Below are 25066 nucleotides of genomic sequence, written 5' to 3' on the forward strand. Positions count from 1 at the left end.
TCCTGCAGCATCTTCATTTCCAGTGCTAGGCAGAAATGTTCAAAAAACACCAAGTCAATGGGAAATGTACCTTTTAAGATTTGATAATTTCTCCACTAAGCTGTATTCAGCTGCAGCCCTATGTATTTCTTTCATTTTAATTAAAGGCCTAATATTGTTTCAGGGATACAGCGCACGTTTACAGGAGAAAGTCATCTATCCAAGCCTTCCTCACACCCCTATAAAATACTGAGGGAAACTGGTTCTGCAGACCAAGTTGCTAAGACAAGTTGCTAAATTTACATCAGGTATAGATTGTTTTTGGGGGTATGACAGAAGTTTGGGGATATACAATTAAAATTAATGCTGGTTTTGAGCCATACATGATATGTACACATTTGTTAGAACAGGGAGAAAACAGGAAGGAAAAACAGAACAGCAATTAATGAATACTGAAAAATCAGGAGGGGACAGTCCACAGTAACTGAGAAGCACTACAGACATTGGCTAGAAAGTTCAAAGCAGAAATTGCTTCTTCACATGCGGTGTTTTTTAGTGAGATTGAGACAAAAGATGAGTTTCTGAATCAATGAAGATTTAGGCACTCTTTCTCATGGAAATTAGAAATAAATTGATTACTTGAAAGTGACTGATTAAATCCTGTGTTCCCCTTTTAATATCTTAGCCTATTTTCCTTTTCTAGTTATATAAAATTTCCAGTGCCCAACTCCTATTTTGCAGACTGAGGTTTTCACCCTAAATAACAGAAAACATGAGCATATTTTCTCTTCAAATCTGGGAAATATCTTATGTCGAAAACAAGAGAATTAGCCTCCTTCCACTGATGGCAAATGAAGTGGCACAAGCCACTCAGAAACAGAAAAAGAAAGGATAATAAAATTTATAGAAAATATAACTTATCTAAATAACTAAAAGAAGGTTTGGGGATTTCCAGTGCCATGATTCATTTTCTATTAACTAAAAGTCCTCAATGCCAATTAGGGTATGGTAATAGAACAAGTTCAATTTATAGGAGACAAAAAAAGAAAGAACAAAAAAAAAAGAAATTGAGGAAGAAACAGCCTGAACAGAACAGATTCTTGATTCCGGAAAAGATAAAATAGCAATTTGAAGGAAAAGGAAATGAAAGTAAAAACCATATATGAAAACGATTCAAATTATAGGAATCTGTAACGATAGCAAAACTCCTAATCCTATACTGGGTGTTTTTTTCAGTGCTAGTTTTAGTACGTATTCCAACAGAAAGTGGTAAACTCAGAACTGAGAAGATATACTATAAATTTTCCATAAACCTGCTGACAGTGAGAGACCATAAACTTCATTGCTTTGGTTCCACAACTATAAAGATAGAAGCTTTTTTTAGCTGCTGCAATTAAAGAAGAATCTATTGCACATAACAGGAGGAACATTATGTTTTTCCAAGATTCCACTGTAGCATTACAGAGAAATTATGTTGAGTTTAGTCCAGTGAGGAAACTCCTCAAGATACACAGCTGGAGAACAGCACCATCTACCCCACTGCTTTACAAATCTTCTCTGAAAATAAATAAATAAATAAATAAAATAAAGCCCTTGATACCACTAGGCAAAGCATGAGGTATGCTGAAAAATTCCTTAGGCTCTTAGTAGAGATAAGCTCTTCAATCTCTTATTGTTAGTTCATAACATTTAAAATTTTTATAAGCTGATTTGAAGACGTATACGTATTTTCCCCGGCCCCCAAATAATTTACCAAAACCATCTATGGCATGAAAAGGCTGGACCAAAGATTTTTAATTCTGCTTTTACATTTTATGTTTGTTTTACAATTACAAGGGGAGTTTCTGCTTTCACATGTCAAATGCATTTAGGGAGTTTGATAGCATTTGCTCAAAATATTTATTGTTCCAAACAAGAAACAGTGGAATACAATTATTCCACATGTTTATTAATTTACATCGTTTAGATATACCTTCAGTTTTATCTATACACTGACAGAGAAGATCTTTTATATATTTTATCTGAAAATTATCTGTGCAAGCAAAAGAAAAACTAGGCTGGGATGTCAGAGTAGGTTTTTGGTAAAGTATTCTAATGCTTTTTCATTTTAAGAGTGCTTACAGCTATTTATGATGTGATCAGATTTCTGCCATTCAGGTGGAAATCTTACACGTCAGGGATGAGCTCAGAAAGAATGTCTTGGAAGTATGTGAGCCAATTGGACAGAAATGTTTTGCTTTTCCCATCTTAAAGCTTTCTAGAAAATCTTTTTTCTTCAAATGAGATGCCCTTTTTTTTGCTATAGGTTTTATGAGCAGGAACTTTGAATCTGGAAAGGACCTGAAACTGTCACAAAAATGCCTTTTGCTGTTCCTCTGAAACTCCACCCACTTTTGGCCAATTTTTAAACCTTTGAAATTCTGCAAGATTTTTAAAAGTTAATATTTCTAAAAAACTCTCCTGACTGAACATGCTCTTTTCTCTCTCAGCTCCTAGTCCTGACTGGACTGGGCATGAAACTTCCCAAAACAGTGACTGACACACTACCATCCAGATGAGAGTACAAAAAGTTTTTCCCTTTCATTACTGTTCTGGGGCAGAGTAAGAGTCCAGGCTTGAGTGCAGATTATTGTGTCAGTTATAACTCTAAATTTCAGTTCCCGGATTTGCAGACTGTATTTCCTGACACCAAAATGGGATACCATCTTCCTTTTCAATTCAGCATTAGAAAACAGTCTGTAGAAATGAACCCTTTCCTAAAGGAGTAGAAAATATGCTGTAATATAACTAGCTTGTGAATTTCTTCAGTGTTTTTTGTGCCTACAAAAGATGGGAGAGGATAACACAACAATTATGCCCAAGCCATACAGGATAAATGACTTACTACATACATAAAATGGGCCAAAATACCTGAGTACTCTGGACAAACTCAAAAGATATTAGCAAATACTAACGTTTCAAAGGGTTAGCAGATGTTTTCATGCAGGCTGGAAAAAAAGAAAGCAGAGGGTGAAGAGGGGAGGCAAGAAAAAGGAAGAAAAAAGACATCTCTCTGCTTTCCTAAGCAAAACGTTAACCACTTGTGAACGAGATGTTCATTGGCAAACATGTAGCACTACAATATCATGATTTAATATTAAAGAATATACCTTGCTTAATCACAAATGTGGCATCATAACATACCTTTCCTCATAGATCTCGCTTCATTTTAAAAACTGAATGAGATCTGAAAAGCAAAGCTGGAGCTTAGTATCCCATGTTCACATTAATTTATTGTGCTTATTTCAAAGACAAATCAATCTGAGTAACTGATCACCATGAGTTAGTATTTTGAAAGGAGTCTACCAAGAAAATTTTCATAGAATTATGAAATGGCTTGAGTTGGAAGGGACCTTAAAGATCATCTAGTTCCAGCCCCCTGCCATAAGCAGGGACACCTCCCACTAGACCAGGTTGCTCAAAGCCCCATCCAACCTGGCCTTGAACGCTTCCGGGGAGTGGGCATCCACAGCTTCTTTGGGAAACCTGTTCTACTGCCTCACCACCCTCTGAACAAAGAATTTTCTCCTAATATCTAATCTAAGTCTCCCCTCTTTTAGTTTAAAAATGTTCCCCCTTGTCCTATCGCTATCTCTCCATGTAAAAAGTCATTCTCTTTTTTAAAAGCCCCTTTTAAGTACTGAAAGGCTGCAGTGAGGTTGTCTTCAGAGCTTTCTCTTCTGGCTGAACATCCCCAGCTCTCTCAGCCTTTGTTCATAGGAGAGGTGCTCCAGGCCTCCAATCATCTTCATGGCCCTCCTCTGGACCCAGAGTAGACCCACATCCTTCTTGTGCTGGGGGCCCCAGACCTGGATGCAGCACTCCAAATGAGGCTTCAAAGGGCAGAGCAGAGGGAGGCAATCCCCTTCCCTTGACCTGCTGGCCACTCCTCTTTTGATGTAGCCCAGGATGCAGTTGGTCTTTTGGGCTGCAAGTGCACACTACTGGCTTATGTCAAGCTTTTCATCCACTTGAACTCTCAAGTCTTTCTCTGCAGGGCTGCTCTCAATGAGTTCTTCACCCAGTCTGTACTCATGTCTGGAATTCCTTGACCCAGGTGCATCATGTTACACTTGAATTTTTTGAAACTCATTAGGTTCACATAAGCCCACTTCTTGGATGGCATCCCTTCCTTCTCACAGCACCACTCAGCTTGGTGTCATCTGCAAACTTGTTGAGGATGCACTCAATCCTACTGCCTATGTCATTGATAAAGATATTAAACAGCACTGGTCCCAAGACAGACCCCTGAGGGACATCACTTGTCATCAACCTCCACTTGGACATAGAGCCATTGACTGCATCCCTCTGGTTGAACTTTGAAAGTCTTCAGGAGGAAGACAGCTTTGTATTAAGGGTGAGGCATCTTCAAAATGGTGAAGTATTACCATGCCTGGACTCCCAGAGTTAGTCAGAAATGGTTAACCCCATTTATGTGGTGATATTAAGTGTGACTAACAAGTTTTGTTTATGAGATTCAAGGTGTGAAACTGAGCACAAAATTTCAGCATTGGCCAGGTAGGTGCGGAAGACAACTGTAGCTAACTTATTTCTAGTTGCCAGAGGACAATTTGAGGAAAAAAGTTGCTGAAACAAGCTCCTTAAATCTGAGTAAGATACCTTGGAGGAGAGATGTGAGAATATTGTCTGTAGGAAAGATTTTTATCTGAATGAACTCTTAGGAAAATTCAAAAAAGTCTGGTTATAAAAACATGCCAGTTTCCCCAACATGGCAGCTTGAGCTTCATACAAGAATTGACACTTCAGATACGAGTTAAGTGAGTGTCTTAACTAGAAGACAACTTGAAGAAGCCTTACAGATAGCATTATAAATTTGTAACTGTGATACCTGTCTTCCATGTTTGTAAATTCTTAATTTAGTTTAACCTTAAAGTACCCTGAGGTGATTTCAGGGTAAATGGCACACACTACAGTATACCCATGTAATGTCCCTAAAGAAATGTAATTCTTTAAACTGATAAAGTACCTTTGGTATAATACATAGCATCCAAATAATGATCTTCAGATCACTTAACAGATAACAGGTTGTACCTCTGGTGAACTATACATACCAATTTGAACATGAGTAATGCAGGAATCTATGTGGAAGAAACATCTAGATATTCTAGATATAAGAATTAGCCAAAAAAAAAAAAAAAAAACACTGAACAGTCTGTAGAGTACAGATAAACACACATCTTCCCCTGCCCTCTTGCCCCCATGCCTTCCCCCAGAGTCTTCCATTGTTTCAGCAGGTTTTTTTAGTGGATGTCAGCTCCATTTACTAATCAGTCATATTTCATAATTAATTAGCCTCACTCACAGTGTTATTTCTCAATACTCATTTTCCTGCTAAATGCATGACATTCTACTAAGGAACAATGGCCTCTCAGATTTCAGGCTTAAACACATATGCCAATACGCCTTTGCAAGTGTACCCATTGGCATGCAAAATATGCATGATGATGTTCTCCTTAGGTAAACTGTCTCAGTTACATCATTTCAAATACTATGCTGTAATTTCTGTCTGAAGGCTATTTTTTTCTTATCTCTTGCTCTAGTTTCAAGTGACACAGCAACAGATACCTATAACAAATACAACTCTATAACTCTATTCTTTCAAAAGATGTTTGCTAATGGGGAAGGGGAAGGGGAAAACAAGTGCTTGCCCATTTTATAATATTCAGATTTAAATAACAGGTCTCAGATTAGGCCTCTTAGTGTGAGAATTCCTGTTACCTTTATTCCCTTTTGGGCCTCCCAGTACAAGAAGAAATTCCAGAGACCCCAAGCATGTGGGTGCCAGGCATAAGAGAACCTGCTTCAGGTAGCAGGACCTGCTCATTCTGCAGAAAGAAAGGTTCAGGGTAAATCTTATTGTTATTTACAACTGCCTGACCAGAGAATACAAAAAAGAGACAGATTCTTCTTGGAGGTACACAGTGACAGGCCAAGAGGCAACATGAGACCAGGTGGTTTAGAAATTCCAAATAGATATTAGGATTTTTTTTTACCATGAAAGTGGTCAAATACTGGAAAACGTTGCTCATAGAGGCTGTGGACTCCCTGTCCTTTGAGTTTGAGACTCAGCTGAACAAGTCCCTGAGCAAACTGATATGAATAGACTTCCTTTTAGCAGCTATTTGGATGAGATGACATTTTATCATCCCTTCCAATTTAAATTGCTGTACGATTCTGTGAATCTAATACACAGATCTGCAACAAAATATTCAAACAGAAGACATTAATAGGTTAATTGATTATCTGTTTCTTTCCTGTTCTCCACAGAAGCCTAATTTCAATATCCCATGTCATGGTTTCATCTCTGCTGCACTTTCATCAAGATAAGTTACCTGTCTTTTTCAATTGGCTTGTGATTCTCCCTAAATTAGATAGGAACTAAGAAGGTTCAAGGGGCAAAGACACCCTTCCCTTCAATTCATCTATTTGCTGGCCTGATCAATGTCTTAAGAGTCTCAGTTCCCTGGCTGAGACTCTATAATAATGAGAGTTAAGAAATATAAGGGATCTATTGTCCTCTCCTTACCTTCTCAGCATCCCTGTAAAATGCTCCCATTCAGACCCAAAATGCCTTTGTAGCCCACTGTCACAATAATGGATCAGCCTGTTCTCAGAAGTCAATAGCATATATATGTTTGCACACCCACCAAATCTGAGGTGCTACATGGTTGGCGGGCTCTTGTGGCTTGCACAAAATAAAGCCTGCTGCCTCTTTTGATGGAGATGACTGCCTTCATCAAAAGGGTCAATCTGAAGCATCATTCTGCATGTCTAGTTTTCTCTGGCAATGTTTTCCTGTACATACACATGATGGTGTGGACATGTACCAAAGTGACCGGAGTGTCCAAGTGTTTAGAAGATAGAGCTTAACCCCAAGCCAGAAGATGGTATAGAATCAAACTAATGGCATGGCCCAGTTCCTTCAATCTATTTCTTTCTAGTAACAGTATTCAAAGATATCATGTTTTGTTTTAACACCTCACACATTCACATTTCTTTGCTGGCAGCTGGTCCTTCAACAGAAAGTTCCTTGTGGTGAGGCTAGCCCTACTACCCCATGAGATTATATTTCCTGTGACTGAGGCCAAGGTAACTCTTGGCAAAATAATTCAGCTTCAGCAACCCATTCTTGTCTACAGGAATATTTGGCTTCAGTAAATGGTAGCAGAAGTCACTCATTTTCTGTTTGTCTTCAGAGAATTGGTTTTGCTTTGGATATGCCACTAAATATTGCTAATCTTTCTTCTCTGCTATTACAAGCATGGCTACATATACATATGAATAATCTGTAACCTGAACATCAAATCCTCCAGTGTACCTTGTCTTCTCTCTACCCAATTGCAGATTATCACAGAGGCACTGGACTGTTGCCACTGCCATGCAAGGAAGATATCTCAGTTTTATTCCCTGCCTGTCCTCATAAACTTCAAATCCAAATGGAAATATCCACAGGTTTATTAGTTGTTGAACTAATTAGTGCTGCTACACACTTTCCTGTATTTTCTCCATGATGTCAAGAACTGGCTTGTTACTGTCACCACCAGTTCAGCAACAACTACAGACACATCTGATTGACTCATTGTTGCTACTGGTCATCCATCTAGTACATTGTCTAGAAAAGCAGTCTGTCAGCAGCTGTTCATTAAAAATGGTTGTGTCCAGCAGGAAAGGTACTGACTACAGTCGTCTTGTGTAGACTCCAAGTGAAATAGCAAATTTGATATTCTAGATAGGAGAAGGATGATAGATGTTGTAGAAAAATATGCCATGAGTTAACAATTCATCAATTCTGCTGTTCATTAAAAATGGTTGTGTCCAGCAGGAAAGGTACTGACTACAGTCGTCTTGTGTAGACTCCAAGTGAAATAGCAAATTTGATATTCTAGATAGGAGAAGGATGATAGATGTTGTAGAAAAATATGCCATGAGTTAACAATTCATCAATTCTTTGTAAATGGGAGCTGTATCTTCTGTCCTCCTTTGATTGATAGTTGTTTTTTAAATAATAACAAAATATTTCTTTATTCTAACAAAAAATCAACCCATCTAGAAGAGAAGTTTCAGTAAGAGGTTCCCTCGGATTATATGTTTCCTTTTAAGTAGCAGAAATGTACTATATATTTCAAAAGATGTATTTTTGGAGGTAATTAACAGCTTCTTCCATAACAATTATACTACAGATATGCAGGCCCAGAAAGATCTTGAAATTAATTTTTATATTTCTGATACTTTCAGATTTTTAAATTAAAAAAGAAAAAAAAAAAAAGAAGTGTTAGAGATTGTATTAAATATATAATCCAAAATAGGGTTGCACTATATCTTCCATGATATTATGAATCAGTCACTGTCTTCAGTGGAACTGATCATGATGAGGTAAGATAAAAATGAGTTTAAGTGCTTTGCTGGATCAGGGCCTAAGTCTCTGATCCTCATATATCATCTCCAACCATCAGAGAAGTCCAAAACTAACAGCCATAGAGGCTATATCTCATTCTTTGGGAATAACTTGCAAACTTTCCAAAATTCTGTTTCTGTGATATAAGGTATACTCCTTAGTCCAGAGAAGAAGTCCAGTTTTAAAACTGACTTAACAAGTCTACAAGCACAGTCAATGCAATCTGAACCAAAAAGTGATTCAAAATATTCAGTTCTACAGTGATTATTTTTTGTACCTGGGAGCACCTAAGATCACCATCAGAAGGTTCTTGTTGTGCCAGTTATACATACACTTAAAGAATGTTTACTTAATAGTGTAGATTTAAATATCCAGCTTTATGCCAGTGACTGAAAATAGCACCCTAAAAAAGCTTTGCCATTTCTTCAGAGAATTCAAATAGACCTGTATCTCCTGCTTCTATTAAATGGTTACATTTATTCAATAAAACTGAGATCTGCTTTATAAACTCAAAATATAAACTCTTCTGACCAAGATATCAAACAATTCAACTGCAAATACAAGAAACTTATACAGAACTAATGAATTACCAATAACAATTTGTTCAAAGGACCAGGGTATTACAAGGAAGGCAATTACAAAGGGCACTCAAACTGGACGTGGTCCTGTGCAATTTGCTTAAGCAGGGGAGTTGGACCAGATGACCTCCAGAGATCCCAGCCAACCTCAACCAGTCTGTGAAACTAGCCATTATGTCACTGAAGCATCAATATGTTACAACTGTTGAAAACTTCATTCCCTGCCAAAACAGTAGGGATAATGAGCAACAACAAAATCATTCAACTTCAGTGTGCTCTAACCAGCATCAAACAGAAAATGGCATCACAATTATCTGCAGTATGCTGTCTCAAGGAGATGAGAAACAAACCCCCACCCATACCCCACCCCATCCCCCTCCCCCCCAAAAAAAAAGAAAAGAAAAACAGACTATGAAAAAGAACTAGGCTTCTGGTTAGTGAAAGCTTTCAAAGTCACTTCTATGCTTCTTTAAAAAGGCAAAAATGCATTGTCATCTGTCAAGCGGAACAAATAGGACCTTAGTGATTCAGTAACAGTTGCACTCTCTTGGCAGATATTAGCTTGTTTAAGGCAGGGAAGATCAAAGGACACAACTGAATGCCAACATTGGGGGGGAGAAAAAAGGTCAAAGTTATTTATTATTTCAGCATACCCCTATCTTTATTTGTTCTACTACCACTTTCATTGTTTTGTGCAACAAGATGGAGGTCTTCCTGAAACAGAGCAGTCAATAATTTAATGCAATGGTTCTTTTTGCAATCCAGGCTCACCCTATAAGTTCAGAAACCCATCAGAGCAATAGTTTTCCCATTCCTAATAGTATGTGAAATACACAGTCCCACATAGTCGTTTAGTACAACAGTCTACAAAACATAGAAGCAACTATTATCTATTAGCAATGACTTAGAGAAAGGGTTATAATGAACAGGAATCATCGGCATTGGAGAAATCTAACAAAAATATTGATATTTGATTTGAAAAAAATAGAAAATCCAGGGTTAGTTTTATCTGGCTGGTATTTTCCATGATAGTGATCTTACAGCTGAGAAACCTTCAAAAGCTGCCAACGCTACTGTCACAGACATCTTGCAGCTATGGTAAATTAATTTAAATGTTAAAGTTTTTGTTTGGTTGGTTTTTTCAGTTTGTTTTGTTTTGTCTAGGAAAACATCAAGAAATTGCAGCTCTTATTATGTAACTATGTGATAGGGTTATTTCTAATATTTCCTAAATGATGTAATCAAATAATCAAAACCTCAACAATACATCATTCACACAACCTCCTTCCTACCACACTTTGAGTAGGATAGGTATGCTTAGAAAGGCCTCGTCACAGAAAAAGAAAATACTTGGTAGTGTTGGCAGCCTCTGCTGTTGATTTTCCATCCCAGAGTACAAACAGTCCTGACATCATCGGAGCTGCATGGACTGGTGACACATTACAGCTCAGACCCAACATTGTGACACTGCAGGTGGCACCACAAAGGCTGCAGCCACTGCAAGGAGGTTAGCACATGGACACCAGTGTCAGCCAATCTCATTGGGGATGGCTGGCAAAGACAAGGTGTCAGTGAAGATGCTGAAGGCATTTTCCTCATGGAAATACTCATTTTGTAAGCTAGAGGTGGATGAAACTACAGGCTGCTTTGACTCTATTGAAAATAGAACATACCTGCAGATGCTCTCAGGCACTGGAAAGCAGTTGTTAACTGTTGGAATATTCCCTGGAGTAAGTTTGGCATGTGCCAAATAGCACTACTCCAAACAATCTCCAGGCATGGTTGAGGCATTAAAAAAGTAAAGGGACCACTGTCATTATTTAGTTTGCATCCATCCACCATTTTGTGGAAAGTAGTAGCTTGGATGCAAGCTACTCCAGGGCAACTGGTCCAGCAATCTGGTAATAATTTGGGGTGAATTTGATTTGTGATTATAGCTAGAGCCCCTGGCTTTTAAGTTTGTTACAAGTACTGATTTGCAACCTGTTTGTTAGGTGCCAAAGTTCAAGAGCAATACAGACTGTTACAAGCTGGGCATGCCTCATTCTCAGTGGCTTCTGCATGACTTTAGGGTCATGCACAGTGAGTCAGAGGGCGCTTTTGACCCAAAGCACCCAGGAAGCATTTCACAGAGGAAACACATCCCCATTTCAGAGTTCAGGGAATTCAAATTCCTGAAAGCCAGCCTGGAAGGGCAATCTGGCATGCTGGTCAGGCCTTTAAAAAGAATAGTTTTGCAATACAGTTCAAGTGGTGAACCGCTGACAAAAGTGGTGGTAACCCTCCTCCTACCGTTGCATTCCTGTCCCCTTCCATGCTTCCAGCTTGGAGACTGACATCTGCAAAATGCTTTTATTTGTGTTCTGAAATGTGAGTATCGTGCTGGTGCAGCTCTTGAGCCAGCACAGGGGAAGCTGCAGAAGTACATTGACAGAGTGGGGAGAAGGTGATCACCTTTTTCAGAAGCAGCTATCTGCATATGTATATATATATATATATATCAGAATCTGCTATTTATGTGTACCATAAAAGCACACCCAGAGAAACCAAGGCAAAGCAGAAAGGAGGCAAACTGCCAATGAGATATTTGTCCACCACGCATTCACATTGGTCATAGTGAAACTGAATCAAATACACCATGGATTATGTATATGTGTTATATGGTTAATTTATTTTTCTGTTACCTCTGTTAACCTATGCTCTCCTTAACAAATTATTTTGTTTTGTGTAAACATTCAGTGCTTGCAAAAGAAAATGTTTGTTAAGACCAAGAAGAAATATTTTGCTTTTCAAAACTTTTTATGAAAATGCATAGTTAAATTTTTCCACATTTCTGTGCAACAACCCAAGCAGTAAAATGTCATTTTTAGAGGAACTTCTAAATATTTGAACTTAGCGAATGTTGGCAAAGAATAGTATGTGATTTAATTTATTTTTACTGGGAGAAAAATATTCTATAATATATACTGTTCAATTAAGAAACAGGAAATAAAATATACTGTTAATTTCAGTAAGCCAAAAATACAGGCTTAGTAATGGAAAGCTCAAAAATTGTTCCTCCATAATATTAAGGTAGGTACATTATATATCTTTATAAATAAAGGTGTTTTCACATAGGCTTTAAAAGGTTGTTGTAAGCAAATTATTAGGGGTGACAGATCAAGTCTGCATTAATATCACAGCATATCACTGTATGCCTATGTTTTCACTTTTCAGATAAAGATTGAATATGAATAGATCAAATTACAAAAATACTCCTTATCATACTAGTACTATCATGGAAAGCCTGCATCTGCTATTGAAGCAGAATCAAACTTGTTCTTGCTTTCCACCATCATATGGTCACTGCTAATTAATCAAAAGAGCTCCAGAGATCTAGTGTCAACTGCAGTCTGCAAAATCTGCACACCCAGAAAACACATGCATTGCACCCATGACTACTTACTGCAGACTACCTCTACACCTTCACCACCAGTCGCTGCAATACCTTTTAGTATTCCAAATAGTAAAATAAGTACTACATAGCATTCCACCTAAAAGACAGCTTGTGTTATTTATTCCCCACTTAAACATATCCCAGTGAAAACCCCCATATTTCTGTCCTCAGATATAAAAAACTGTTAGAGTGCAATTCTAAGGTAGTCTGAGCCCTAATACATAGTATACTTCAACAAAACATTTGGCAGTGGATGAAAAAGTTCCTCTTTTCATGCAAAATTGTATCCTGCAATGCTCACAATTTTGTATGGATGAAAACTAGTTTGTATTCTTTCACCTATGTTTCAGTGAACCACTATTTTATTATAGTGCTTGAGAGAGTGATCCACTGAATTTGGTACAGTTCTGGAATATATTTAGTGAGGTAAGGGTTTTAGGGCAAGTATCTAGAATTTACTTGAACAGGTGTGTCTTCTTGAGCTGATGCCATAAATCAGTTGAATCGACTTTAGAAATGAGACTGGAGTTAAATTCACTCCTATTATGTAGTTTAATTTAATTTAACAATATTATAGTTAAATGAGGGTGAGGGGTCTGGAGAACAAGTCTTACAAGGAGCGGCTGAGGGAGCTGGGATTGTTCAGCCTGGAGAAGAGGAGGCTCAGGGGCGACCTTATCACACTCTAGAGGTACCTTAAAGAAGTCTGTAGCCAGGTGAGGGTTGGCCTATTCTCCCATGTGCCCGGTGACAGGATGAGGGGGAATGGGCTAAAGCTGCGCCAGGGGAGGTTTAGGTTGGATATTAGGAAGAACTTCTTTACTGAAGGGTTGTTAGGCATTGGAACAACAAAGGGTTGTTAGGCATTGGAATGGGCTGCCCAGGGAAGTGGTTGAGCCACCATCCCTGAAGGTCTCTAAAAGACGCTTAGATTCAGAGCTTAGTGATATGGTTTAGTGGAGGACTTGTTAGTGTTAGGTCAGAGGTTGGACTAGATGATCTTGGAGGTCTCTTCCAATGTAGATGATTCTGTGATTCTGTGATAGCAATTGCAAGTGAAATGTGGATGCTATGTTTGCCCAGAAGACTGAAATATCAGACAGATTGTGTTTTGGCTAGTAAACAAAAATGGTTAGTTATCAGTCTGAAATATAAGTTGAACAATTTATTGTTGCTCTTGTAAAGGTATCTCCAAAATCACTGTGTGGTATCATTGCTCCAAATATTTCTAACATACAAGTTATAATGTTACCAGTGCAAATTCTGGATTTGTGACTTTGCACACAGCTTATGTTCCCAACTAGTTTGAACCCCTCTTCCCCACTTAATATTCTTAACTTGCTGTTCATTGTTCATGATCAAGTAACATAAAATATAATTTACATCAAAAATAAAAGCACAGTTACAAATCTACTTCTGCTCTGTGACAGAACAGAACTGTATTCTGAATGCAGATGGCTACTTATTTTATTTGAAGTATCCAAACTGTATTAAACTACCCTTGATAAAATTAAGTGAACATTATCTAAACTTAAAAAGTAACTGACAAATTTGCATGGCTGCATCCTCACTTAAATCAATGAATAAATAATCCCTGTAAAATCAATATGATTATTCATGAATAAATTTCCATCAGTGCTAGATATGTTTAAATGCTATGGCCCTTATTATTAAAAGAAAAACAATCCTCTGCTAGGTAGTATGACTTTACACTACCTACGTTTTGAAATGCTGATTCTGAGGAAATACAGGAGCAAATGCTAAAACATAGCACCACTAACACAACTAGCAGTTGATTCTGTGATAGAAGTCTTTCACTGATTGCTTACATTCCCTTGAGCCTAAGAAAAACAAACAAACAAAACATAAAAGATATTGTAGCAACAATATCTGAACTCCAACAAAGTTGAATTATTTTTATTTTTTTCAAGTGCACAGTTTTTCTTCCTTAAAGGAATGAACATTCATTTGTTTTAATTTCCCATACAGTGCCACTAGCAGCTAGGGATACCCTGTGACATCTCTAGCCAAAGGCACATTTGACTTCTTTTGCTCTCATGAGTGAAAGCTCATGAAGATAAACAGGGTAACCTTACCATCTTAAACACTTTCTAGATAAGCATGTTTATTTTACAGAGTGGGGAGAAAATGTTTCCATTTGAACCTGATGTACTTTTCCTTTAACAGATATAGCAACTTTCAGATCATATTTGGCAAAAAGGCTTGCTTTTTATATATATACTTAGCTACAGACATTATAATAAATAAAGCAGGGCCTGGAGCTCAGTTAGCATGCTAGAGAAAATCTTGAAAACAGCCACATCTCTAGTATCCCACATTTTTTAGCTTATAAAATCCCATAAACATGCCAGTCTTGCAATAGGGTTTGCAAGTCAATACATCTGGCCTAAACAGGACAGATGTGAGGGCATGAGATCAAAGCACTTGAGTCATTTACCTCATATTATATAGAGATCCATCGTTTAATAGCTTCATGTCTCCATCTTCCTCTCCCCTAAGCCAAAGCAGGTGCATTAACACATCCTTTCAGATTGAAACTACAGCACCACCAACTTGAAGTGTGAAGTATTTTCTCAAGTAAAGTTTCTTGTGTTGCTTAAAAACATGACTCAGAAAGAAGCAATCAGGAGAGAAAAGTGTGGAACAATCCCAGTGTGAAAATTCAGATACTATAATCTCATCTCAAAGAGCGCACACAGCACCGTAGAAACCAAATTCCAGAAGAAGGGGTTACTGCTTTCAAAGCAGAAATAGCTGGAACAACTTTAATTTTTATCAGAATCTGGTCATCTCATAGCAGCTGAAGTTCTGAAAAAACTACCAAAGTTAAGCTCTCTTCAAATGAGTGGGACACGCTTATTGACAACTTAGTGGCCAGTAATGCCTGTCACTGCATCATCCCAATTGCTTTCCAGAATCTCGGAATTCCACACAAATGTCATTTTTAATTCGATCTACATACTCCATACTCTCTTCTTTCACAATCCATCACTAGGTAATTACAAAGTATGACAACAGAAAAATTAATCTATTGAATAACACCTATTTTAAGGGAATCCAGTGTAACAAGACAGCATTTTTAGATGCAGTCACAAAATATAAAACAATTTTTATACGCTAGAGTATTTTGAACAGGCTAAGATGTTGTTCAATAGTCTTAAATTTCAACATCTAAATCTTTACGCTCATTTTTATTTTCTTCAGAAGTGTGCACCCACTTATATTATGAAAGATAGACACCTGGATCTATGCAATTATTGGATTTTTTTTTGGCCTTGTTCCATCAGTGTGTTGTACAGACAGGAAGTCTGAAGAAAAAAAGTAAGTAGAGCATGTCTGGATGGTTATCTTCATCCACATTGCTTAAGAGTAGTAGTTATGCAAATCTTCATTACCATTATTTTACTGGCTTCCAGACAGTCTTACAAAACCTTGTCTCCTTCCCTGAGTAAATACCAGGTCAAGTTTAGTACTCCTTGCTTTTGGGACTACAGAAGTTCCTTCAGACCCATGAAAAAAATACCATATAATCCAAATAGCAAACAATCTGCTATATTTACATTTAACAACAGTCCTTTAAGTGCAATTCACTAAGCCTAAATATATCCATTTCATGTCATTTGAGACACTCTAGGCTATCCAAGACACTATGTGAAGTTGGCATATATAACCCAGTAGTTAGAGGAGACCTATAACCTCTGGAGCAGCTATGGGTGGGCAACAGGCACTTACATCTCAGGGGCCATTATGTTACTATTGGTACTTAAGTATACATACTTGGATATATATATGTCTACGTATATATCTGAGAGGTGTACATTTGCAAACAAAAACTATAAGCTTTCTACTCATGCCCTTATGATAAAAAAAAAAAAGTGAGTCAGAATAATTTGCCAGTATAGCTTACACATATACAGAGGCAAAAGTATTATTTATCATAGAAAGCAACTCATTTTGAGAACCCCTCTACAAACACAATTAAAAGGCATTCCCAAATCTTTTGCCAAAAAACACTATTACCTTTATCTCTCATGTTTGTACTTTCAGTTGAAATGTGGCCTACTGTGTTAAAAAACTGACATAGCTAGCATAAATTATGTTTCCTTGTGGGATTAAGTAATTTTCATCTCATCTCATAGATGCTTTATTACCACTTCCTAAATATATGGAACAACAAATACATTTCAAATATATTATGTGTATTTAACTCCTATCCATATCAATTAAAGACAAAAAAGACAGCTTTTAAAAACATTAAGTAAACTTTAAAAAAGAAAAAAAAAATTAGACATAAGAGTTTTTAAAAATGCTTTGGTTTCAGATATATCCATTATTATCCTTCCAAATGGATTTTTTTCTTCTTGTATTATCAACATATTTTACTTTCAAAAATAGCAAATTTTGATAAAGTTCAAATTCAAATTTGGTATAGAGCTCTATCCTGTGGCCTTTTCATTTCATAAATCAAAGTCAGAATTGAAGCATTCATTTTGTTTTTCCAGGCTACTGTCAATGTTTTGTATTAAATTATTCACATTGATTCATACTTCCTTTGGAAAAGGAAACAGTCTCAGGTGACTGGAAGTGGACTGGAGGAGATATGAAATATCTCCTTGTGAATACCATACTGCTTCAGACACAGTATCCCTATAGCCCTGTGTCCCACATTCAGTAATTGTGGTTACAAATGGATGTTCTGTGAAGAGAAAGAACAGGACAAGTATATGTAGCATTTCTCTTCTATATTCTCATAGTTTCTATTTTCTGCTCACAGGACTTGTTGAGTCTAATACAATTATCTATTCAATAACCCTCAATGGAATTCTCTTCCAAGTCATTTTTACTCTCCCTTCAACTTGTCTAAACTGTTTGTATCCATACAAGCCTTTGTCAGGAAATTTCACAAATCCCTCCTTTGTGGAAAATTACCTTCTTTTGCTTGTTCTGAACCTTGTTTCTTGATGTTTCTCTGCATGATCTAGCGGTAATTCTCTTTACAGAAAAACTTCTTAACACTCATCCATTCCCTTCTCTACATCCAAAAGTAGAATCCAAAAAGACCCATCAAATCAACTCTTAAGACCCTTGGAGAAACCTAAAGTCATTAAAAATATCCCTGCTTTATCTGAAAGTCCTGGATATAATTGCTCTACTGTTTTGGCATAGCACTGAAGCTGTCTTCCCTTAGCAGCTGGGTACCCAGTTTCATGCCTAAAACAGGCTGGGATATGAAAAAGAGGCAGAACAGCACTAAAATCCACAAGTGACAATTTGGAAGGAGTGCTCTGAGTATGCCTAACACATGTAGCACAGCTTAAAAAGAAGTCTTAAAATAAAATAAACAGCCAACTTTTGTTAAGTGATGAAAGTATGAGTAGAAGCAGGACTGAAGCCTTGTGGTTAGAATTTTCACTTGGGAAAAGGAAAACTTACATTTTAGTCCTCCTCCTAGAACAATTTGCACTTTATTCAAAGTCTGTTTTCATATAAAACTCAGAAAATAAGTTTTAGATCAATACTGTAAAGTGCAGCCTCCAGAAGACAGGAAGATAATTTCACTTGGTGTCTGTTTGAATTCTAATAGCATCATGCAAATTATACATGCTATAGAGGACCCATAGCACCAAGACAGAAAAGCAGACTCAGAAACCTACTGTAGACAGAGTATGTAGTCGCCCCTTGCCAGCATTAAGACAAAGTTTCTGCCTGTGAAAGAGACAGAGTCTGAAAAAAATATTCATTAAAATATTCATCAGATCATTAGATCAAAATTGTTAGATACAAAACAAGATTTGTGTTTCTGATATCCTTCTCTGGACACATCCTTCCTCGAACACATATTTAAGTGTGAGGTCAAAGGAAGAAAGCTTCTACATTCTCATTAGAGTCTTGGATGACAATGTTACTAACACATGCAACTCTTCCATTCAAAACATAGAAAGGCAATTACAAACTGTTCTCGTATGTTCTTGGGAGAGGTGTTAAGGCATTACATTAACATAAATTACAGTGTTTCAACTGAAAAACAGAAACTATTTTTCACTAGAACATTTCTCATCACAAATGACTAGCTTCCTGCCAAATTTTAGCTAATAGTTCTTATGCCTGAACTACCAGGATAACTTTAATATTTTGGTAAGTGACTAAATCAAAGGAATTCTAAAATGAATCTGCCACATCATTCAGAGCTTTGCTTAGTTTTATATTTGTACATGTAATTGCAGACCTTGGTTGATATATCATAAAGCAGTACTCCAGTCCTGTAATTCTTAGCATTGCTAGTTTGTTACTTATCCTCACTAAAGCACACTACAGTAATTCATAAAAAAATCCTCATCCATGGGTCTTTTGTGCCTGACACATCCACATTTTTCGCTTCCCTATGTCCCAACCTTATATACATCCTGTAATTATGTAATACCCCACCCAATCTCATATCACATTTTATATACTGGAACTAACCAGTGTTCTCAAAACTGTTCATAAATACTAAATGTCAGCAACTTCTTTCTTTATACAACACTGGGAAGTTGCAGTGTTTGCCCAAAACATTCCAATTTAGTAATGGAGCAGGACGAAACCTGGAAATGAGATACTGTTTTCTAGCTTCTTGATCTAACTATGAAGCTTTTGCTCATTGAATATCATCCATCAATAAAGTGTATGACTCAAAAAACACATCTATTTATAACGTAATTCTGTAGGATGTGAACTTCTGACAAAACTAAGAAATCTGGAATTGAAATAAGGCAACTTTTAACAACCAGAAACTATGCAAATAGTATCCCTGACAGCCAGCTGTGCAATATTATCCTTGCTGTCCACAGGTGGTATATATGTATGGGAATGGTTTCTGTTAAAAAGAAATGAAAGTGTAGGAGAAGATACCACTGTACTGTAATCCAGATGTCTGTCAGCATTTCACTGGAGGATCTGCAGCTGAACAAGATACAACTGCACTGAGAAGTGGTAGGATTAGTCAAAATAGTCTGAGAGCCACTGTAACTGGTTTAATAAATAAATAAATAAATAATGTTTTCCCTTAAGAGATATTTTCCAATTGTGCAATTTTCTTCTTGTGGCTACTTAGCAACAGCAGTCATTTTCCATACAAGAATCCTCCTGGTACATTTGAAAGAGCCCCAGGCAAACTACCATATACAATATTCATTACTTTGAATGAACAAGTGGGGAAAAAAGTACTGAGTTCAAAATAGCTCTGCATTGTTTGGTAATCATTACAAAGTATCTTTTTCCTATATTCCACACACAATGTGTTTTCGTTTTTTTGTTGTTGTTTTGTTTTTTTGTTTGTTTGTTGTGTTTTTTTTCATTTTTAATCACAAATGGCTTCTTTCTATACAAAAGAGAGAGAGAGAGAGAGAGAGAAGAAATTCTACAAATCTGTAAATCATTAACATCAGTTCATCAACACAGCCTCCAGCCACATTAGGAGACACAGTGCAGTTCAATTGCTCTGTAACCAGTTCAGACACTATTTTCTATCCTCCTAGTTGGAATAAATGATTCAACATTAAAAATTTTGGATACTCACCTTCTCTAGTGTGTCTAATGATACCATCATCAGTGGTATGGTACTTCAGGACCAAAAAAATGTTTAGAAAACTTAACATAGGCAGAACCATACCACTTTATCATCAAAATATACCTCTTGGAACACCAAATCCATTTCTAATTCACTACAATTTAGTAGCATTGTGGTTATTCAAAAGTGTTAATTAAAATCTGACTATACTGTTAAACTCAATCTGTTCTCTCTTCCAGACTATCCTGTTGGTAGAATGAGACATCCCTATCCACAGGAGTAAATAATGGCCGGTAAAGATGGGTATCTGCTTAATACGAGAAAGGGTTAAAAAAAAAAAAAGATGCATTGTTACTCTGTATTAACTGTGAACACAGTTCAGCAAAAGCTTTAAGCATGTGCTTAAATCTGTGAAAATAATTAAAAGCTATTATATATTACTATATATATATATATACATATAAACTTCGATAAAACAGAAGACCTTTACTCTCTTAGACATTTTTTCCAGGTGTCAACTAATTTTTGTCTCCTTTTTCAACTTTTCAATATCCTTTTAAAAACATAGACAAAGGAAACTATTTTCTCTGCTGGTATACTTAGAGCACTCTTTATTCTTCATGCTGTTTCCCTGTTAAAACATCCGAAGATTACAGTAGCTCTTTTTGTCACAATACTACACAGGCAGATCATAGTTTCTTGGTTCCCTCAATATTGTTTCCAAAGTTATTGTTTCCTGAAGCACAAGATAAGATTATACAAAAGTTCAAATGCAACATTCCCTTGGCTCATTGTATGATTCATCTTCAAAGCCCTGATTCCCTCACCAGCTACCTGCAACCAGGCACAAAACGCATGTCCTTTTCACTCAGGTACAGCTCTCTTATTATCCAGGATAACATTAATCTTATTAAGAATTGTGCTTCAGTGCCATATGAGTGACATAAATTCCAACTCTACGTGGTACAGATGTAATCATCCACTCAAGAGAGGACTCACATTGAGTAAGTTCCTTGGTGTGGTCCACAAAGTCAGTATGGGATCATCTAAGGGGATATTTGCTTTGGAACAGATGGTTCAATTGTGCAGTCAGGTACAAACTTACATGGGAAAAAAAAAAAAAAAAACTGCTATTCCAAACCATCTAGATGAATGAAAAGTTTCTTGCATACTAACAGAAGCCTACTGAAAAAAGGGATAAAAACCACATTTGCAATCAGGTTGAATTCTCTACAAATTTGTTTGTTTCTACTTGAATATGAGTCACTGTTGATAGGTAATTATAGTCCTCATTTACTGTCCTAACTCATTAACTCTCCAAAGTGTTTGCACATTTTCACATTGAAGACAATACTAAAGTATTATTGTCATGATGATACCCCAGTGGCTAGGAGAGAATAAAATGAAACATGCAAAAACTGTCCCAGAATTGATGCTTTCAGCAGGCAAAATACAGTATCACTGCCACAATGGCCCCACAATCAACATTTATGGCAAAGAACATTATGGTTACCATTAGTGATAAAGTCAGTGTTGACATAGAAAAACACATAGGAAACAGCATATTGCTTTAAGCTGAATCATTCTGATATCTGTGAATACAGTAGTAGTTTGGCTTCAAATGAATTGGTATTTTTTAAGACCTTGAAAATGAAAACTATGAAGTAACTGTGGAGCAAGTGGTATTGTTTGTAAATGTAGCCAGACTGAACTCAAAAAAAAAGGAACATTCTCTAGGAAAAAAAATACAAAAGGAAGGAATATGTATCATAGCAGATAAAAGCTAATACTCACTTAAAAATACATCACAACCACTACCATTTGAAATACAAATGGTGAGGGAGGGGGAGAAGAGGTATGTTTTCTTCAATGTCTTTATCAATGATCTGGACAAGGGGATTGAGTCCACCCTCAGTAATTTTGCAGAAGACACCAAGTTAGGCACAAGTGCCGATCTGCCTGAGGGTAGGAAGGCTCTGCAGAAGGATCTGGATAGGCTGGACCAATGGGCTGAGGCCAACTGTATGAGTTTCAGCAAGTCAAAATGCTGGGTCCTGCACTTGGGGCAAAACAATGCTATGCAACACTACAGGCTGGGGGAAGAGTGGCTGGAAAGCAGCCTGGCAGAAAGGGACCTGGGGGTACTGGTTGATAGTCAGCTGAATATGAGCCAGCAGTGTGCTCAGGTGGCCAAGAAGGCCAACAGCATCCTGGCTTGTGTCAGAAGTAGTGTGGCCAGCAGGGCTAGGGAAGTGATTGTCCCCCTGTACCCGGCAATGGTGAGGCCGCACCTCGAGTACTGCAGAATATAACAGCTATTACAGTAGGATTTCCCAGTGTAAACAAATTCAAGGAGAATACATCATAGCAGAATGCGCTGGATGATCCACTGCAGGAAAGCAATGAAGCAGAAAGTGGTACAGCCTGGAGCAGTGGGGTTATAAATAAAAAAGCAGTAAGTTGAGCTATTTCATATAGGAAAATGGGCATCTGTCCAAATTAGGAATAGGTGATGTAATTTACCTGTGCTGTGCTTACCTTTGATTTCATCACTGGAAAAGCTAGCCTGGAGAATTTTGTTTTAAGATATTCTTATCACAGTGTATTGCAGGAAATCTGAATGAATCTGAATGTCATAAAGACGTATTTTAAAACCAGTTTAAATAGAGAAAATGTTATAAAAATTGAGAATAACTTCAGGATTAACTATGAAATTCTAATTGTTATTTCTCTTACCATTTTATATTCAGAAGTGAAATATTTGTACAATGGACATTAACTTCTATTTGGACAGGGCAGGTAGGGACTAAGTGACAGATAACCACTTATTAACTAGAAATCAGGTTTGTGAAAGGAACATCCTACATATAGAATAAATAAATGTCAACCCCTAAGAACACTGGTCTGAAGCAACAGCAAATTTGAAGTAAAAAAATTATTAGTGATTACATTACAAAATATACAAAATTTCCAGTGCTTCCAAAAGAGAAAACAAATATTAACAAGTATAAAAGCATAGACTTCATGCAGGAGGTTAGTCAGCCAACATATTTGGATATATGCCAAAAGTCTGAGATGAAAAAAGAAATGGGGAGTAAGAATGTGTACAGATTCAAAGCTGTTGAATAAAGCATTGAAATCAGAAAGATTTATGTTTTCTGCATTAGATGAATGTTGTTTTAAAATTAACCAAAGCCTGTGCTTTTTTTCCTCACTCAACACTCTCAGTGGGTCTTGGCAAATACTTGTGCTCCATGACAATGTTGAATTATCATGTATAATATAACTTGGAAGAGTGTTTTTTTCAGCTAACACCATTTTGGAGTTGCCTTTCTCATGGAAATAAATGTCTGAATTCTGGAGCACAGTAGTAAAAACAGGTGTTAGCATCAATGCCATCTTTATGGGTTAGAGGGAAATAATTGACACAGATGTACTAAACCAACTTGCCTCTGGCAAATAATGTCTCTCAGGTAGAAATTGTCATGGGAGACCCTGGAACTCCCCGCCTTTGAACTAAGACTCCAGCTTCATCCTCACAGTTCATAACTGTGGTTCATTAATGCAGGCAATAAGTAAAATGTACTCCACTTTGTCCCTCTGAAAGACACATTCACAGGCATCTGCATACAACACCTTTTCTGCAACAAAACAGTGATTTTTATTTGTAAAGCTCTAACATTTCAGATCATTTTAAGAATAGTATTATGAAGATTGCATAGAGAGAAGTCAAACAAAAGTGATCAGAGAACTGGAACACCTCTCCTATGAAGAAAGTCTAATAGAGCTGGGGATGTTCAGCTTGGAGACGAGAAGGCTCTGGGGAGACCTCATAGTGGCCTTCCAGTACTTAAAAGAGGCTTAAGATGGAGAGAGACTCTTTACAAGGGCCTGTAGTGACAGTACAAAGGGCAATGGTTTTGAACTGAAAGAGGGTATATTTTGATAAGGTCAGAAATTCTTTACTCAGAGGGTGGTGAGGCAGTGGAACAGGTTGCTTCAAGAAGTAATAGATGCCTCATCCCTGGAGGTGTTCAAGATCAGATTGGATGTGGCTTCGGGCAACCCCATCTAGCAAAAGATGGGGTTGGAGTAGATGGTCTTTAAAGATCCCTTCCAACCCAAACTTTCTATGATTCTATGGTCCTATGAACCTGGTAACATAACTTGCTTCTCTTGCAACCATGTTTTGGGCAGCAGAGTGTATCTGATATCTTTTTCTTCATTTCAAAACTAGACAGTTCTGCCATGTTTTTAACTACCAATCACTTAAACTTGGCATTAAGCTGTTCCTTATCCTATTTGTCTTCCAAGGCAACCCCTATTCACACTGCCAGTAACACATTGGAAGAGAAAGATACTAACTCAGGAAGCCTGAGTTGCAGACTTCTGAATATTGGAGGAACATTCATGGGAGTTTAACCTGAGTTTATTCTTATATACTTAACTATGCATACACCTCTACCACTGCCGGAGGCAGGACATTGGGCTACATAAACATTCGATCTGATGCAGGGTAGCCATTCTTTTGTTCTTGGAGGTCATTTGAATCAAACTGTGTTTACTTAGCCTAACTTCTGTTTCAAAGATGAAATCAAAATGTCTTTGATCTCATGGATTCCAGGACAGTGAGGTATAAGTAGACTGCATCTTACTTACAGATATGTAAGAAAAGTAGCTTTGAAATACTCTACACCTGCTGATGAAAACCTGTAGTAGAAGAGCATTTCTAAAAAGTCAAGACTTGGGGTAAGAGTTAGCAAGCCTAACTGATGTATTTTTAACTAGTTGATTGAAAAATAGTGATCTTAAACTAGAGATTGTTGTGCCTTGAAGTCTCTACAACATCCGCAGAATTCAGTCTTGTGCATATATCCTTGTTACCCTTGTTGTCCTTAGAGCAGAGGAAGAGTCTTCCATCTAGCTTCTTATTTTGTTGGAAACAGACACGCTCCCACAAGGTCCTGAGCCATTTTCTAGAGGGAATCCCCTCTAAAGGAAGTGTAAAGAAATCTTCCTGGAAAGCTTTAAAGTTTGCCAGTTCCTTCTAA

The 25066-nt window shown here is 37.2% G+C and overlaps 1 protein-coding gene and 1 long non-coding RNA gene across 9 annotated transcripts in view; one reads left to right on the top strand and one right to left on the bottom strand.

Moving 5' to 3' along the window:
• Positions 1 to 25066, bottom strand: part of ESR1 (estrogen receptor 1) — a 189718-nt gene that overhangs the window by 116271 nt on the left and 48381 nt on the right. The window lies entirely within an intron of this gene.
• LOC310897165 overlaps positions 1 to 25066 on the top strand; it is a 45532-nt gene that overhangs the window by 1494 nt on the left and 18972 nt on the right. Inside the window, exon 2 of the long non-coding RNA XR_014582110.1 lies at positions 20255 to 20308. This is a non-coding gene — a long non-coding RNA (uncharacterized lncRNA). The remainder of the gene's footprint in view (positions 1 to 20254; positions 20309 to 25066) is intronic.

Source organism: Anser anser (genome assembly GCF_964211835.1).
Source record: "Anser anser genome assembly, chromosome: 3".
In the NCBI taxonomy this organism is placed as follows: Eukaryota; Metazoa; Chordata; class Aves; order Anseriformes; family Anatidae; genus Anser; species Anser anser.